Raw genomic sequence first — 12,451 nt, forward strand, 5'->3', positions numbered from 1 at the left:
CTTTGGGATCAATCTAAAGAAAGAGGTGAAAAACTTCAATAATAAAAACACTAAATAAATCAACCTTAGAAGCTGGAGAAATCTCCCATAGGCATAATTAAATATTTTCAAACTGGCCATACTATCAAAATGGTTATACAGATTTTGTGCAATTCCTATGAAAGTCCCAATGACATTCTTCAAAGAACTACAAAGAGCAATCATGAAATTCATTGGAACAATAAGAGACCCAGAATAGCCAAAGCAATCCTTAGCAAGAAGAGTGAAGCAGAAGGCAACACAATACGAGACCTTAAACTATGCTACAGAGCCATAGTAATAAAAATGGCATGAGGGCTGGGGAACGTAGTGCAGTTGTTGAAGTGCTTGACTTGCATCCACAAGGCCCTGTGTTTAATACCCAGCACTACCAAAACCAAAACCAAACAAAAAGAAAACAACAACAACAACAAACCAGCACAATATTGGCACCAAAACAGACATATGGACCCGTGGTACAGAACAGAAGACACAGAATCAAACCCACACGAATACAGTTTTCTCATACTAGACAAACCGCCAAATGTATTCATTGAAGAAAAGACATCCTCCACAACAAATGGTGCTGGGGAAAGTAGAAATTCTTATGTAACAAAGTGAAACTAAACCTATAACTCTCACCTTGCAAAAAAACTCGACTCAAATTGGATTACAGACTAACACACTAGAACAGAGATTCTGCACCTAATAGAAGAAAAAGTAGGCCCAAATATTCATCATGTCAGCTAATACCTGACTTCCTTAGCAATATTTCTAAGCACAAGAAATCAAATCAAGAATCAATGAATGGGATAGATTCAACCTAAAAAAGTTTTTTTTTTTTTTTTTTTGCAGCAAAAGAAACAATGAATGATGTGAAGAGAGAGCCAAAAGAGCCAAAATGATGGGAGAAAATCATGCAGAATAAATGGAGCACTAATCTCTATGATATATAAAGAACTCAAAAAAATTAACACCAAAACAACAACAACAACAACAGCAACAACAACAACAACAAATTACCCAGTTGATAAATGGAATGAGCAGACAATTCACTGAAGAAGATATACAATTGATCAACAAATATATGAAAAAATGTTCAACATCTCTAGCAATTAGAGAAATACAAATCAAAACTACTCTGCAATTTCATCTCACTCCAGTCAGAATAGCAATTATCAAAAATTCAAGCAACAATAAGAGCTGGTGAGGTTTTTGAGGAAAATGATATACTGATTAATTGCTGGTGAGATTGTAAATGGTGCAGCCACTTTGGAAAACAGTCTGAGATTCCTTAGAAAACTCGGAATGGAACCACCATTTAATCCAGCTATCCCACTCTTCAGTTGATACACAAACCACTTAAAATCAGCATACTAAAGTGGTCTAGCCACCCCAAAGTTTATAGCTAAACTGTGAGACCAAACCAGATACCCTTCAATAGAGGAATGAATAAAGAAACTGTGGTATATATACACAATGGAATATTACTCAACCTTAAAGAAAAATGAAATCGTGGCATTTATAGGTAAATGAATGAAATTAGATAACATCATGCTAAGCAAAGTAAGCCAATTCCAAAAAACCAAAGGCCAAATGTTTTCTCTGATAAATGGATGCTGATCCATAATGGGCTGATCCATCATGGTAGAAAGGTGTGGTGTGGAGGAAAACTGCTCATCTCATGATATGCAGAAAGCAGAAAGACAGACTATGTGCATAAAGAGCCAGGAACAAGGCCTAAATGAATTTTTCCTGCAGCCACACCTCATCTCTCCCTGTTACCACTCAGTAGTCCCTTCAAATGATCAATCCAAAATTAGGTGTCATTCATTTTTATAATATCATTATCTAATCATGTCACCATTGAGAATTTCTACATTGTCTGACATGTAAACATTTGAGGAGACACTTCTACAACCTCATTCAGGATACTTCCTGCTTAGAGCTCTGTATTCTTTTATGTTTTTCAAGTATCTGTCCAGAGGGCCCCAATTCCTCAGGGGAATAGGGGATATTCTGACTTTATGAATGTCCCTTAAATAACTATCAGTAGGTTGTAGAATGAAGGGAACCTCCATGTGGGGTGAAGTAGCACTTAGAGCTCTTGTTGTGTATTCCAAAAATATATATTTTTTATCTTAGCTGCTTCAGCCTTAACCCATTTTGGCCTTGAGTATATATAACAGGAAAGATCTCAACCTAGTTCTTGACATCTGTGCATTCTTGCTTAGATGGATAGTTGTTTCCTTTGAAACATGTGCTACATGTTGCCACATAACCCCTGGGAACTTTAACTGAAACAATATTGGGAAGAAGATACTAACTTGAGTTACTCATTTAACTTATTAAACTCATTGATTGTCAGAGTGCTGATTTGGAGACTCCACAGGTAGAACACAGTGAAATGCTTTCTCAGGCATGTGCCAACATTCTCTCCCAATGTTTCTTGTCATTGACTGAGTTTGGGAGATTTGCTGGAGGTAGAAGAGTACTGGCCACAGATGAAAGGGTCAGGAGAAAAGATGTAGGGGGAATAGGAAGTACTTTTTTTTTTTTTTTTTTACTATTTTTTATTTTGCATCTCATTAATGATAACTTATTTCATAAAATTTAATAAATTTATCAATTTATATCTCTGCCAGGAGAGGATGACTGGCCACTTAGAATAAGTTTCTTTAAAGCAGGGTGTCCTTAAGTTGTTGAAGCTGGCCTCCAACTTGTGATCTGAGTCTGCCTAATAAATAGCTGGCATGCACCTCCATAGCCATCAGAAGTAAGGCTTTCCTGGCTAGAAATAAACCTAGGCTATGGCAGTAAGAGAGCTAAATCTTAACCACAAGACCACCTAGATCTGTGTATTTGTACAAATAGAAATCCTGTTGAGTTCACACAGGACCCTCTGGTGGGTCGCATGGGCAGTAGTCAAGCTTTACCTGGATGGTACTCTTCCCCATTGTTCACAACATGTCAGAAAACAACAACAACAACAACAACAAAAACTCCAATCACTTGACCTTTTCTTCCAGCTGGTTATTGTACTGAGTAAACTCTTGATGTGTCCAGTTCCCTTCCCACTCTGGCAAACATTTTTCCTTATTGTTCACACATATGACCATTGTGCCCCTAATCTGAAAGGGACAATTTGTGCTCCTATGAGTGTCCCTTGAATTCCCTCTAGAAGGTTTAAAAGTGAGGGGTTGCACAACACAAGTGAAAGCACAGTGGCACTCAGAGGACATGACTTTCTTAAACTTTTTCTCTTTTGGCTGCAATGCCTAAATCCACTTTGTGACCCTGAAGGGATCTAAGGGGAAGTTCCTCAGGTCCAGACTTTGCCATCTTTACCATCCCCCTTAGATATCCTTGTGCATCTCTGTAGCAGATGAAGTGTTTGCCAGTGGTTATAACTGCTGGGAATCTCAGCTGAGATTCGTTGAACAGGGAAACATTAAGGTCATTCAGTAACTTATTTAACTCACTAAACTTCGGAAAAGTGGCTCTACACAGAGAATATATATAACCAAATGGCTTTTTCATCTTTTCCCATGGAGGAACTATAATCCTGAACACAGAGCTGAAACTCCACATTTTCCCCACATGTCCCTCTACTGAGCCCTCTGCAGTATCAGCTGCTGCTATCAGCATATGAGCTACCATCATTCTCTTAGAATTTTTCTCATCATCAGATGGACTCTGAGTAAGGTACTAGAGTTGTAGGCATCCTGGCCATAGAGGAGACACTCTCACAACATTGTGAGAAAAGTACCAAGAGCATATGTCTGACTTCCAAAAATCTCTCTTGTTCCCCAGTGACTCCCTAGTGATGGAAGACAGCACCATTCACATCAGACCTCTTGCCTCATAGCTCAGCCCCAACACAAGGCTTGAATTGGGACAGTAATTTTCTGAGGTGGAGATGGGAAGGGTCAGGCCAGACATGCCCAGAGGCCTTGTGGGGAGATGCTGAGCCCAGTGAGTAGATTCTAGACAGTGGGAAGCCCAACAGCCCAACAGTGAGATGGTGACAATGGGGAAGGGTTTTGTATTTGCTTTCCATCAGTTTCTGAAGATAAGATCTTAGACCCTGGTGTCTGAATGAGGAGCCCTGCCCCAGATCTACCTTTCCTAGGCTTTGTCTCTATCCAGTGTTGCCATGGAAAATTTCTGATGCCAAGTTAAATGCACAGATAAACAGCATTGCATAACACATATTAATTGAATAAATAAACAAATAGTGGTTGTTTATGTGAATTCAAATTTAATTAGGCTACATGGTTTGTGTTTGCCAAATTAGGAAAGCCAACAAATGGGCTATGTTAATCACCATTCTATTTAAATACATTGCCTGAGAATAAATAGTAGACCTGCTATCAGGATTAAATAATGTCACACACTCAGATAATTATATCAAAATGGATTCTACTGTCATGTATAACTAAAGAGGACCAATAAAAACATTTCATAATCTTCTTCTTCTCTCTCTACCCCATCTACTGTAATTCATTTCTTTCTCTAGTTTTTTTCCCCTTTTCCCTCACTTCCTCTTATATGTAATTTTGTATAACAATGCAGGGGAGGGTAGAGTAGGGGAGGAGGGATAGTAGAGGATAGGAAGGGCAGCAGAATACAACATACACTAGTATGGCAGTATGTAAAAATGTGGGTGTGTAACCGATGTGATTCTGTAATCTGTTTACGGGGTAAAAATGGGAGTTCATAATCCACTTGAATCAAATGTATAAAATATGATATGTCAAGAGCTTTGTAATGTTTTGAACAACCAATAATAAAAAAATAAATTTGCATATTTAATAACTTCAAAAAAGAACATTCCATAAGAATTAAATTAGGAGTTTTAATTTAAAAATACAGGGCTGGGGATGTGGCTCAAGCGGTAGTGTGCTTGCCTGGCATGCATTCGGCCAGGGTTTGATCCTCAGCACCACATACAAAGATGTTGTGTTGGCCGAAAACTAAAAAATAAATATTAAAAATTCTCTCTCTCTCTCTCTCTCTCTCTCTCTCTCTCTCTCTCTTAAAAAATACAATGTAGACATGCAGACTCACAGATATTAATGTTTTTCATACACACCTATGGTTGTGTGTATATTTATAGGCATCCACATGGTTGGTCACATTCACTACAGAAATCAAAGGGTCAGGAAACAAGATGGAGGTGAAAGAGGTGACTTACATATATACTATGTTGGCATTTTACCCTTCTATGATTGAATGTTCCTCAAAAACTCAGGTTGAATTCAATTGCTGTCATAATATTTTTAAGCAAGCAGGCTTTTGAGAAGTGAACATGCACAAGAAATGATTATTGCTAAGAGGTGATTAATGATTAAGCAATGTTTGGTGATTAACCATAATCACTATTAACATGTGATTATATCTAAAGGATGATAGATTATGGCAGCAGGCTGGCCTCATACAAAGAATTAAATTGGCTTAGCTGTCTTTCTCTCTGTAATAATAAAGCACAAAAGGCACATTCGGAGGCCAAAGTCATGCTGTTGGGCTTCCTACTGTCTAGAATCATGAGCCATATGAACATATAATATTTGCATTTTACCCAGTTCATCATATTTTGTTATAGCAGCTCCAAATGAATTAAGACACTGCCTATACAAAATTAGAAAAAAATTTTTGGTTAAAGTGAATAAATAATAGTAGAAAAAGCAAGGGATTCTGGGCATCCATTAAACTATAAAAAGATGCCCCAAGAGAATTTAACATAACTAATTTAAAATTATAAATAATATAAATTCAACACAGGCTGAAATATATCTCTCTGTATTCTGATGGAGTCAGAAAATACAGTTTTAATATGCATGACATCAGAGAAATTGTTCATGAAAACAGAAGTGTCCAGGGACCACAAAAGTTATGATGTATCTCAGTAGAATCAAGTGAAATTCAACATAATGTGGAAGGGTCTCAAAAAAAATTTACACAGTGGAAGAAGTCATTCAAGATGGAAATTCTACTGTTATTTTCCAATTGTACATTTTATCAAAAAGGAAAACTGACCAACAGACACAAAGAGAAAGTCAGTGGTTGCCTGGGAAAAGATGTGAGCTGAGATGAAGGGAGTTTTCCCAAAAGGCAAAGGAGACTTGTGGACTGGGGGTGGATTCCTTGGCCTGATTGTGCTGATTTTCCCAACCATATGAAAATATCTCAAAATCTGTCAAAGGTTTCTATCACTTATGTGTGTTTTATTATCTGCCAAATATTCTATGTTATAAAATGTATATGAAACTAAGCTAAAACATAAATCAAAGATATACACAATAGGCCCAAAGATGAACACAATAGAAGATGACACAGCTTTAGAATTTCTGGAAACAGGGAACAATGGATGATGGAGTCACGGAATTCCCCATCAGAGGTCAAGTCTGAGATGTCCAGGGTTGCAGTGGTTGCCTCATCACCTGAACTTCAGGATAAAAGACCATAGCATCCTTCTCAGATGCTCAATCTAAAGAGGATCAGAACTTTCTTTTTATGCAGAGTCCTTTTCCTAGGAATACGCTGCTGTGGATGACTCTGAGGTCATAATGTTAACCTTATGAAGAGTTAATATTATGGAAAGTTATGACTCTGAGGAAAGGATGCTTCTCACTCAAAGTGTTGCCAGTAGATTCAGCTGGGCCCACAGTAGTGGTAGCAGAAGCCACTGGCTGGCCAGGCCTGAGCAGAGATGTTGGGCATTTGCCCTCCTGAGAGATGGTAAAGGGATTCTTGTCTAACTTTCCCATAATCCTGGAGCAATGAGATTGCTATCATAGGCCTCCTCCTCAGGCTTAAGCCCAGTGATGGTCAGCAAGGCTGAGTATCCTGACTAGGAGACAGAGCAGCGATCAGGAACCCCTGAAAGTGGATTGCTATCATCACAGATGAGGAGGTTGGGCACTGTTCCTGAGAGCTACAGATACCAGTGCCCATGATCTTGTTTCTGAAGTGTTGGCCATTTTATAAAAAAATTTTTTTGTGTTGCTTGGTGTAAAGAGCTCAAATATTCTGGCTTCACATTTACAGATAAAATTAGAGGAAGAGATAATCAAAAGAAAATTCTGTATGACTAACCAGAGATCCTAAAGGACTATTTCTTAAGAGAGTTTAAACTTCACAATTTTGATAAGGAAATTTAGTTCTTGTCAGGTAAATGATTTAAATATCACAGTCAACCTCCACCAGAAAGTTAAGTACATAGCTTAAAACTCCAAACTTTTGCTATTATCCAGATAAAATTTATTGTCTTATGGATTTGTATAAGACCTCAATTCTTGGTGTAGGGATAAAATATTATGAAGAAATTAAATTCAACTTATGACTCTATGTCTGAGCACAAATGAACACATGCATATTTGCTAATTCCTGGCCTCCTCTGAGCAGTGACAGAGGAGGCCATGTGTTTGAGAATTCTACCTTAAAACAAAACCTGAAGTGTATCTCCTTGCCATCCTTCCCATCTTCATTCCATCCTGGTAAAATTTCTCAGACTATGGACCATGACAGCCATTCAGGGCAAGGGCCATGTTCTGTCATGTGTAGCCAAATGTGCTTTAATTAGAGAGAGATATGTGTTCATGAAGAGTTAACATTATGGAAAGAGAAGTCTGGCTTTGTTCTGGCCCCTGGTGGGTGACCTCCTCATCCTTGGAATTTCCTCAGGGATCTCTCATGAGTTTATGCTCAGGAGCTGATTCATGGTCTGTCTCCAGATAATTTAAGAAGGGAGAATGACCATACTAGAAAGACCAAGTAGATGACTACAAATTTGGAGCTTTTGAGCGCATTCTATCAGAAGAATCTCCTCATCTTCATGGAGTTGTAGGGGCTGGATATTGAGTTTACTTCAACAGAATTATGTTGATGTGTTTAAGGTATAATGACCCAACAAATGGTCTGGATTCGCAACTTGAGTGATCATCAGGGCTGGGTAATCCTTCAAAACTCTCAGCAGAGCAAGGCACCCTAAGTATAAGGATGCTTCAAATTTATGAACCACCTGAAAGGGACTTCTCTGTCTCTTTAACTGACTTGACATGACTTGATTTCTTAATGATAAGATTGTAGTCTTCTAAAGAATAGAGCTTTCATTTTGTTCTCTAACTAATTGTCATGAATCTGCAAACATGGGTTACTCATGGGAATTCCTCAAGTTGAGGTGAATTGATACTAAATGTAGTTGTCTGGAACCCCTGAATATAACTGGTGTCTGGAGTGAAGTCCATATTAACCTGTGAGATCTGCCCTAGATCCAGGTAATTAGCAGCACATAAATGCTGCAGAGTTATTTTCCTGCACAGGAATAAATTCACTGTATGGATAGCAAAGGGGCAACTCCCAAAGGTGCTTCAGTTATAGAGCAGGTTCAAATTCACATTCTGGGTGCTGCATCAGTTTTCTCTGTTTCTGACACTGTCTCTCTCTGACAGTCAGAAACAAACACCCTGAGATCTCTGTGTATATGTCAGTGTACGCAGTTAGCAAGGTGGGTGAAGCCCAGGCCGACCATGCATGCATGTGTTACCTTATGTTGGGGTCAAGATCTGGAATTTCAAGGGAAATATTCAAATCCCATCACTATTTGCTGAATTATTGAATATGGACAAAAGTAAACACAAGATGGTGACAAAAGGACTGTATGATGTACACAATCTGTAGACAGCTTTATAGTGTCTAAAATAAAATTCCATCACCAGATTCTTGACTGAGAACAAACACACATGTGCAAAGACAGACTCAATATTTCAAACACTACTAAGAGCATATTTACATATGGTGGATATTTAATGTCAATTAAATTATTAAAATATCTGGGGAAGTAGAAATTATTAATCAGGTTCAGAAGGCTCCTTATGACCTGTGAGTCAGGTCACTGGGAAGTGAAGTGCAACAGGGCATATCAGCCTGGTGGATTTTGTCTTACTTCCCCTCTGCCTATGTCATTGTGAGTTACATGAAGCTGCTCCCACTGCCATGGTCTGTCCCACAGTAGTAGACATTCTCATCCTCTTCCTGGATGTTCTGGATGGTCAGGTACCGATCCAGGCCAGAGCCTGAGCCTGAGAAGCGATCAGGAATCCCATCCCCCTTGGATCCCACAATACCACTAGTGCCCACTTGCATCAAAAACCTGGGGCACTTCTCTGGGTTTTTCTAGAAACATTTCACCCAATAACTATTGTAGCCACTGCTCAGGGTGCAGGTGAGTTTGGTGGTTTGTCCCAGGGAGGCAGATGCAGAGGGTGGCTGAGTCAGCACAGGTTGGGAGAGAGATCCTGTAAACACAGACACATCACAGTGGAAGTCAGGGCCAGGGTGCATGTGTTTGGGGATCTGAGCCAGTGAGGATAGACTCAGGATAGGGGTCTGCCATGGGGCAGAGAGGTGTGTCCCTACCTGGGCAGTGAGTGAGCATAATAAGGAGGAGAAGAATCCACCATGTTGGACAGTTTCATGAGTCCAGTGTTGGTGTGGGCTGCCCTCAGCCTTTCTTATCCCTCCCCACTGGCCTCAAGGTGGAGCAGCTCATGCAAATGTGCCTCCACCCACTGACCATCTGGCTTCTCTTCTTCTGGGACTGAAACCCTCAAGACAAAGTGTGGAGGGTGGTGATGCTTTTATTTGCTAATGGGCAGAACCTGGGAAGAAGCAGGTTCTGGGGCTATGCAGAAAAGTAAAGTTGCTGAGCCCATTTTAGTGACACAGTGTTCACTTCCTCTGCCCACCCCTGTTAAGATGTGAAGTCCCTTGGGGACATCTCAATCTGTGAAGATACTTTAAGGGTCCCCCAAAAGTGTTCCATGATGTTTCCTGAAAATTACCTGTAGATGTTTAGCCTTCACTTGGATACTGACTCTGCTTTTTTACATTTTAATTTGAATCCTAGAAATACTGATGGAGATATTTGTATGTTAAATACTGTGCCCAGATCAATACCACTATTGCATGTGCTTATTTGGGTGTTTGTTTTTTCTATCAAAAATTCACCAGAAATCAATAATTGAATATGAAAAGTGCCATGAAAAACAAGCATGGAGCTGGACATTCTCACTGCTTGGGATCAGTTAGGACACTCAACTAAGGGGATCATAATAAATCTTTATTTCATGTCCTCTCATTATGTCCATCTTTCCAGGAAATAAGTTTGCTGAGTTTGGTAAATCACTTGCCAAAAGTCACACCCAACATCCCAAGTTAGAGTTTTAGATAAACCTGATAAAATGAATGACTTTTCTCATAAATACTGGTTCTTTGGGCTAAGGGGAAAAAAAAAAAAATATATATATATTTGAAATGACTAAATATCAGGAGGAATAAACCAACCAAAATTACTTATCTTCCATTTGCTGAGGTCCGTAGAGTAACAAGGATTCACTGGACTAACTTCAGGGTGGTGGCAGGGTTGTGCTACTTTTTGGAGGCTCCTAGGGGAAAATCATCTTCTTTCATTTTCCAAATTCTACAGTCACCCGTATTCCTTGGCTGGTGGTCACTACCTCCATCTTCAAAGCCAGAAGTCCTGAATGGATAAATTTTCATAAGATACCACACTAGTTGCTTTATCTTTCTCTTCCACTCCTAAGAACCCTCGTGATCCCACTGGCTCCAGGTAAATTCAGGATTATCTCATATGCTTAATGTGAGCTGATTAGTAACATTAATTTCATGACTAATTTATTATCACTTTAACATATATCATATCATACTCATAGAATCCAGGTATTAGTGTGTGCACAACTTTGTGGTCCATTGTTAGCTAACCACATGGCTCTTGCCACTGGGAACTTGTAACCATTTATGCATATTCATTTAAAACATAATAAAGCATCACCCAAAAGTAACAAGCATATGAATTTCACATATATGATCTTCATAGAACATTGGATAATTTATAATTATATATGATTTATACTATGATTTCATTACTATGTACTTCAGAATGCCAGTAAGAATGTCCTCTGAACATACATCATGCATTTGATATTCTGGTTTATGACTTTTCAGCACCATCTATAACACAGAGTAGGTTTCTCTTTTCTGTGTGGGCTAACAGCACTGAGTAAATCTTAGACCTATCATGCCATTCGCTACATAATAACCAGCTTATCCTCAGTTTCAGAGATGTGCAGATCACTTGTGTACTTGTTCAGGCATCTGTGTTCCAGGCAAGTGCCTGAGGATCAAAGAACCCTGATACTTTTCATGAGACTGAGCCGCATAGTACCATTGTATGTAGGATCTGCTGACATTAAAGCTGCTGGAGTAGGTGAGTCTGGCAGATGGTTCAGGAGATGCAGAGATGAAGTGCAGTTGACTCAATACAACCTTGAAAGAAAACCTGCAAACACAGGAGTGTGGGAAGAGGTAAGGGGAAGAGAAAAAATTTTTATTATTCTGAGACTGAGTGGTTGATTTCAACTAAGAATTGAGACTTGCCAAAGACTGATGTTAACCAGAGTGGTAATGAGGAGGTGCAGAAGGACTCCAGTGGACACAATCCTTGATTGTCACATTGGGGCTGGGCTGCTGTAGGTGGCCTTTAATTTCTCACCCTCTGCTAGAGGAGGGCTGTTCACGCAGCTCTGACTCCATCATGGTTGCTCCAGCATCTTTCTGAAGCCTGGTGCTGGAGAGTAAAACAATGCAGAGTAAGAAAGAATGAAGTTGCTTTCCTCCTGGGGGAACCCTGATGGGAAGCACCTGATGAGATGAGACAAAAGCCTCTTCTCCAGGGACTCAGTCAAGCCAGACAGAACACAGCTGTTGAGTTCCCATCAGTGAACAGAGGGAAAAATTAAGGCTCCTTTGTGTGAATGGTTCTAAGTGAACAATTGTGTGGGGGAAACAAGGCATTCCTACAGCACCCATATAAGGACACTACTGAAATACAGAAGATAATTAGAAACTATTTTGAAAATTCATACTCCAATAAAATAGAAAATCTCAAAGACATTGACAAATTTCTGGAGACATATAATCTATCCAAACTGAATCAGGCAGACATATACAATTTAAATAGATAATTTTTAAGCAACGAATTAGAAGATGCCATTAATAGTGGACCAACCATTAAAAGCACAGAACACATGGATTCTCACCTGAGATCTTCAAGGCCTCCAAAGATTTAACACCAGTACTCCGCAAGCAATTCCATTAAGTAGAAAAGTAGGGAATGCTTCCAAACTAATTCTGTGAGGCTAGTATCACCCTGATACCAACATGAGACGAAGGCACAACAAGGAAATATCAATATCGCTAATGAATATAGATCAAAAGTTCTCAATAAAATTCTGACAAATAACATACTCAAACAAATTAAAAAGATAGTGTACCATGATAAATTGAGGTTTCCCACAGGGATGCAATTTTGGTTCAATCTAAAGAAATCAGCAAGTAAATTCAATAAACT

General features: G+C 39.1%; 1 pseudogene; it reads right to left on the reverse strand.

Moving 5' to 3' along the window:
- The window catches only part of LOC144368375 (CCR4-NOT transcription complex subunit 7-like), a 43,631-nt pseudogene that overhangs the window by 26,562 nt on the left and 4,618 nt on the right, over window positions 1-12,451 (reverse strand).

The sequence above is a fragment of the Ictidomys tridecemlineatus genome, chromosome 2 (genome assembly GCF_052094955.1).
Source record: "Ictidomys tridecemlineatus isolate mIctTri1 chromosome 2, mIctTri1.hap1, whole genome shotgun sequence".
Classification (NCBI taxonomy): domain Eukaryota; kingdom Metazoa; phylum Chordata; class Mammalia; order Rodentia; family Sciuridae; genus Ictidomys; species Ictidomys tridecemlineatus.